Consider the following 6000-nt stretch of genomic DNA (forward strand, 5'->3'; position numbering starts at 1 on the left):
ATGTGTAGTATATATCCACAATGAAATATGACTGAGACATAAAAAAGAATGACATCCTGTCATTTGTAGCAACATTCAGGAGTTTGGAAGGCGTTATGTTAAGTGAAGTAAACCAGGCACAGAAAGACAAGTACCATATATTGTTATTCATATATGGAAGCTAAACAAAAAGACCTCACCAAAGTAAAGAGTAGGATAGTGGTTACTAGATACTGGGAAGGGAGGTAAAGGAGGGAGATAAGGGAGAGGTTAGTTAATAGATACAAAATGACAGCTTGATGGAATAAATTATAGTGTCCTATGGCACTGTAGGGTGACTATAGTTAATGATTTACTGTATATTTCCTCTTAGCTGGAAGAGAGGATTTTAAATGTCCCCAACACAAAGAAATAATAAATGTTTAAGTTGATTTATATGCTAATTACCCTGATTTGATTATTATATGTCATATACATGTCTCAAAACATCATAATGTACCTCATGAATATTTACAATTATTCTGTCAATTTAAAAATGATTAATTGAAGAAAATTATTCATATACATCATACATTCAACATGAAGTACCAGATCAATAAATTATGCTTTCAGTGATTAAAGATGATAATGAAAAGGACTAGAAAAATAGGTACTATAACTGATTTAATTTTGAAACTTCTGTTGTTAATTTATGTAAAATATAATGTTTTGTTAAAAGATGGCATTTATGACTTGTAGATCAATTAAAATTACTATGTAATTGTTAAGCTTTTATAATATACATTGTGATAAGTAAGAACATAGAGAGAATTGATTAAATATAATATTTCCGCAAAGAAGATATAGAAATAGCACACAAAAAGATACTGGGTAGCACTGTCATTAGGGAGCTGCACAACAAAACCACATGAGATACTCTTTCTTGTGCACTTGGAAGGTTGTAATTAAAAAGATGAACAATAATAAATGATGGCTAGAATGTGGAGAATTTTTAACTCTCATATGTTACTGGTAGGAAAAATACGATTAAACCATTTTTGAAAAATATTTTGGCATTTACCCAAAATGATAAAGATAAAATTATCATATTCCTCAGCAATTCAGCAATTCCAGTCCTTGAAATAGTCCCAGGAAAAATGAAAGCATATGTCCATACAGACACTCGTACATGAATGCTGACAGCAGCTATTCATAATTATAATTATTCATAATAGCCAAAAAAAAAGAAATGATCCAAATATCCATTAAATGATGAGTGGCTAAATAAAATGTGTACTATCTATACTTTTTTAAAATTTGAAGTGAATGAAAATAATTGTAGTGATGGTTGCATAGCTATATCAATACAATAAAAACATAGAATTGTGCACTTTAATTTGGTTAATTGTATGGTATAAAAAGTATATCTCAATAAAGCTGTTAAAAATTCTCCCTTATATTACTTCCATCATTGTAACCTAAAGTGGATTGTTAAGTATCATATAAAATAGAAGCCAGGCGGGATGTGGTGGCTCACGTCTGTAATCTCAGCACTTAGGGAAGCCGAGGCGGGTGGATCACTTGAGGTCAGGAGTTTGAGACCACCTTGGCCAACATGGTGAAACCCCGTATTTTCTAAAAATACAAAAATTAGCCTGGCGTGGTGGCACGTGCCTGTAGTCCCAGCTACTTGGGAGGCTAGGCGGGAGAACTGCTTGAACCCGGCGGGTGGAGGTTGCAGTGGGCCAAGACTACATTACTGGACTCCAGCTTGGCTGACAGAGCGAGACTCTGTCTCAAAAAACACAAAAAAGAAAGAAAGAAAGAAAGAAAGAAAGAAAGAAAGAAAGAAAGAAAGAAAGAAGGAAGGAAGGAAGGAAGGAAGGAAGGAAGGAAGGAAGGAAGGAAGGAAGGAAGGAAGGAAGGAAGGAAAGAAAGAAAGAAAGAAAGAAAGAAAGAAAGGAAGAAAGAAAAGGAACTAAGTAAAGTTTTTCAAATGAATTTTTAAGTCTTTCTTTTCTTCCTTTTCCTATCATAACCACTACCATCATTATTATAAGCATATTAATTATGAAGATTACATATAAAATGATTTTTCATGAATTTTACCAAAAGCCATGAGGGTTTTAAGCCTTACTATAAAGAGGAAAGTGGCAAAGTAAACTAACACTTTTAAGTATATTTAGAACTATATGTGTGGTTCTAGTCTAAGAAATCAGGGATAGTTCACGAAACACTTAAGCCTTTGTTTTTTATTTAGTTCTTGCAATATCTCATTTATAACTGTTCCATTATTTGACTTTCAAATATGCCTTAATTCTCCTTTCTTTCTAAAATATATGTTATCTCGAGGCAGTCACTCTCATGTGACTTGGCAGGAAATGATATTATCATTTACAGAATATCTAAAGTTTTTTTTACATGCAAATTACTTTTAATACATGATTTACTCTTTATAACAATAATTGGTATGAAGATTCAAACATATCATAATTTATTCTCCTCAGTCTAAAGAAACAGTTTTGCAGTCTAAATAAGTCAGTATTCTAAGATTTTATCTAATAATTCAATATTCTAAGATTTTATCTGATTTAAGCAGAATAATCACTAAAAGGTGTTAGCTCATAGAATTTCCTGGAGTATTTGATGACATGAACTCAGGTTTTGAAGCGTTGCAACCAAGAGCACACACAAGGTACTCTTTCCACTAGCTGATGTAAAGAACCTGCCACCACAGTGGCTTGGTAAGAGTCCCCTACTCCACACTGCTGACCCTTGCTAAGGGGTCAGATTTTCTCCCACTACTGCCTCTGAAACCACATGAGTCACAAGTACTCTCTCCTGGGTGATTTCTACCAGCATATGGTTCTTCCCGTTACAATCTTTCTAAAGAATGAGCACATAAAGATTTTTTCTTTGTTCTATGTATGTATTTTTTTGGTGGTGGTGGTGGTGTTTCTTTAGTGTTTGTCGTCGTTGTTGTTTGTTTGTTTTTATCTGTGGAGTTTTGATTAAATGCCTAATGTTTAGAATGGCAAAATGAAGAGGTGACTAATTTGATGATCTCATTGAAATTCTGCCTTTCTCAATACATGGATTTATCCTTGCAACTCTCATTGGACCAAGAAGCACATGTACTCTAGTTTATCCATTATCCTACTTTTAGACTTCCAGTTTAGTAAGATAATTGTTTCATGTTTATTAAAGCCAATTTGAGTTAGAATTAATATTGCTTACCCCAAAAGTTGTCCTAACTAATCAATGCTTGGAAGTACATATAGTGTCCAAAAGTGTTCACTGTGTAAGGTAGCATTGAAATGGGAGACTTTCCTCACCCCCCTTGCAGGATGTACAACAGGAGTGTGACTCGTCTGTTTGGTCATTGCCGCTGTTCAAACCCCTTATGAGATGGGGAGCACACAGATGGACAGGTGCAGGAGACCAAGTGGATATGTGCTACCACGGGCCCTAAAAGGGCTCTTCATGGCCCTTGCCTCTCATGGACGGCTTAGGTGTTAACCAGTTCAGTGAACCCTCTGTCTTTCTACAAGGGCAGAGAGCCAGTGTAACAGCTTTCTGTATCCCAAACTCTTGTCCAGCATCCCAGAAAAATCAAATCACACGGGCTTGAAGGATAAGTGCAGGTGTTTTACTGAGTGCTGGAGATGACTCTCAGTGGGACGGATGGGGAGCCCGAAGGGGGCATGGAGTGTGAAGATGATCTTCCCCTAGAGTTTGGTCATCCAGTGGTCAAACTCTTTTCCAATCACCCCTTGCCAAACTCCTCTTGGTGTTCAGATGTTTCTCCTCTTCTTTCTTTCTCTGCTGTGTCATTCTGCCATTTATCTACATCTCTCTGTGTCTCCTTGTCTGCTTTTCTCTCTCTGAAGCCTGGGGTTAAGGGTTTATATGGGTACAGGATAGCGTGGCGTGGTGGGCCAAAAGGCAACTTTTTGGGCATGAAAACAAAAATGCCTGTTTCCATTTAAGGTTATGGGTCTCCAGGCTTGAGGCTGAGGCCTTTGTGGGAGAACCACCCTCTTCTACATAGTATTTCCATCTCTTGTCCTTATAATTTACCCCCTCTGAAGAAGCACATCTAACTACCATTAGAATATGGGAGGTGACCAATCTTAGCTGCTTCCTGCTGACCGCGGGCATTGTTTGGTGGAAAATAGCAGTCAGATTCCTCCCAGAGGTCTATATAAGGGTCCCTGGAAAAAGGGAGCCATCGTCCGAGGCTCTGGTTGTCTGACTGTTTGGAGTTTGTTGGCCTCCAGGTGAGAGAAAAGAAAAAAACAAGTTTTACAAAATTAAGTATGTGTGGTTAAAAATGTGTGCTATAAAAGGAAAGAATATAGTGCCAAAGATGACAGAAATAAGAAGTGAAATATGCTGACAACATTATATCCCAAGCTGTTTTACCCTGGTGAAAGAAATTTAACCTCGTATGGGAGCAGTTAAACTTTAGAAGAGTGATAACTGGTTTTGCCACATCTGCAGCAGTTAACAGGTGTACCCTGGTAATTCTGGGGTTTGTGGGCTTGCGTGGTGGTCATGAAAGCTTCTGCCTCTTTCTTGTGTCTACCCATTTATATTGTAAAATACCAAGGTGGCCACTTTCAGGAGAGACTTTAAAGTACTATCTAGTCTCAGGGTCCCTTTCTGCAACTTCCTCCTGATATCAGGGGCTGCCTGAGTAATACATTTATCCTTTAGGATTAGTTGTCCCTTGATGAAATCAATAGGTAGAGAGTTGTGTTTTAAAAAGGCCTCTCTGAAGCTTTCCAGGAAGGCAGTGGGATTTTCATTAAATCCCTGGTCTATCATGGATAGCTTGCTATAATTGAGAGGCTTGGTCCTAGTCCTATATAAGTCCTCTATTATGCACACCTGAAAATGTCTCCTCTTTCAGTCTCCCATCTCATCATTGGAATCCCACTTAACTTCATCCATTGGTACTGCTTCTTTCCCAGTTGAATAATGTTTGCCACCTTTGCTTAAGCTATATGTGAACAAAGCTCATACCCAAATCTCTCTGCTACTTGCAGAGTGGGCTGCTTCTCAGTGTCCATCAGGGTCTGATTCAAAAGTAACGTAACATCTTTTCAGGAGAGTTCAAATACTTGGGTGAAATTCTAGAAAGCCTCTATATATCTGTTAGGGTCATCTGAAAACTTGTCAAGGTCCCCCTTCATTTGCTTTAAGTTCTGTAGAGAGAAGGGGACCTGGTCCTTACTGGGGCCAAATTCACAAGGCATCTGTTGGAGGGGCAAAAGTGAGACTGGGGCTTGTGTTTCTAGGAGGGGGCAAGTGAGAGGCGGAAGTTGGATAGGGAGGTCGGGGTGGGCCTGGAGGAGCACGAATGGAGGGAGCTGGCTCCTCTGCTAGGGGTACCTCTGGGATTCATATCTGTAGTTCCCTGGACTTGACTCTTGCAGACTTTCCTGAGATGGCAAACAGGAGTCCTGGATGAATCCTACACTGTTGACAAAGGTCTAGATTTCTCTGCAAGGCATAGAAAGCCTTAATACATGGGGCCTCAGATTATCTGTCCTAATGTCTACAGAAAAGGTTCAACTGTCAGATGCTATAGAAATAAATGGTTCCTTACTGAGGCCAACCCAGTCCTTCATAATTTGACCAAACCTTTGTGCAGAGGATTATGAGGCATTTTTCCTCCAGAGTCTGTGTGTCAAATCAGTCGCAGTGGTTCAGGATGCACTTCAGAGGAGTATAAGCTGGGTGGTGAAGGGAACTGGTAGCCCATTCTGAATGACAGGGCATCCTTCATTTCCCTTCCTTCTTTCAGCAAAATTTGAGGTGTGAGGGAGAGAGAAAATAAGACTCCTGTTTTCTCTTCTATCTTTATGTCCCCTAGTCTTGGTGGCCTTGGCAGGTGCCACCCATGAAGCAGAGAAGGCCTAGAGAATAGTAATTATCTGCCCCTACCTATACCTCCATCCTCCTTACTGCCAGCAACCTTTGCATTCCCCGGGCCTCATTTATGCCATGGAGCATGTCCTCCTTCCGTGAAGTCAG

The sequence above is a fragment of the Rhinopithecus roxellana genome, chromosome 18, assembly GCF_007565055.1.
Source record: "Rhinopithecus roxellana isolate Shanxi Qingling chromosome 18, ASM756505v1, whole genome shotgun sequence".
In the NCBI taxonomy this organism is placed as follows: domain Eukaryota; kingdom Metazoa; phylum Chordata; class Mammalia; order Primates; family Cercopithecidae; genus Rhinopithecus; species Rhinopithecus roxellana.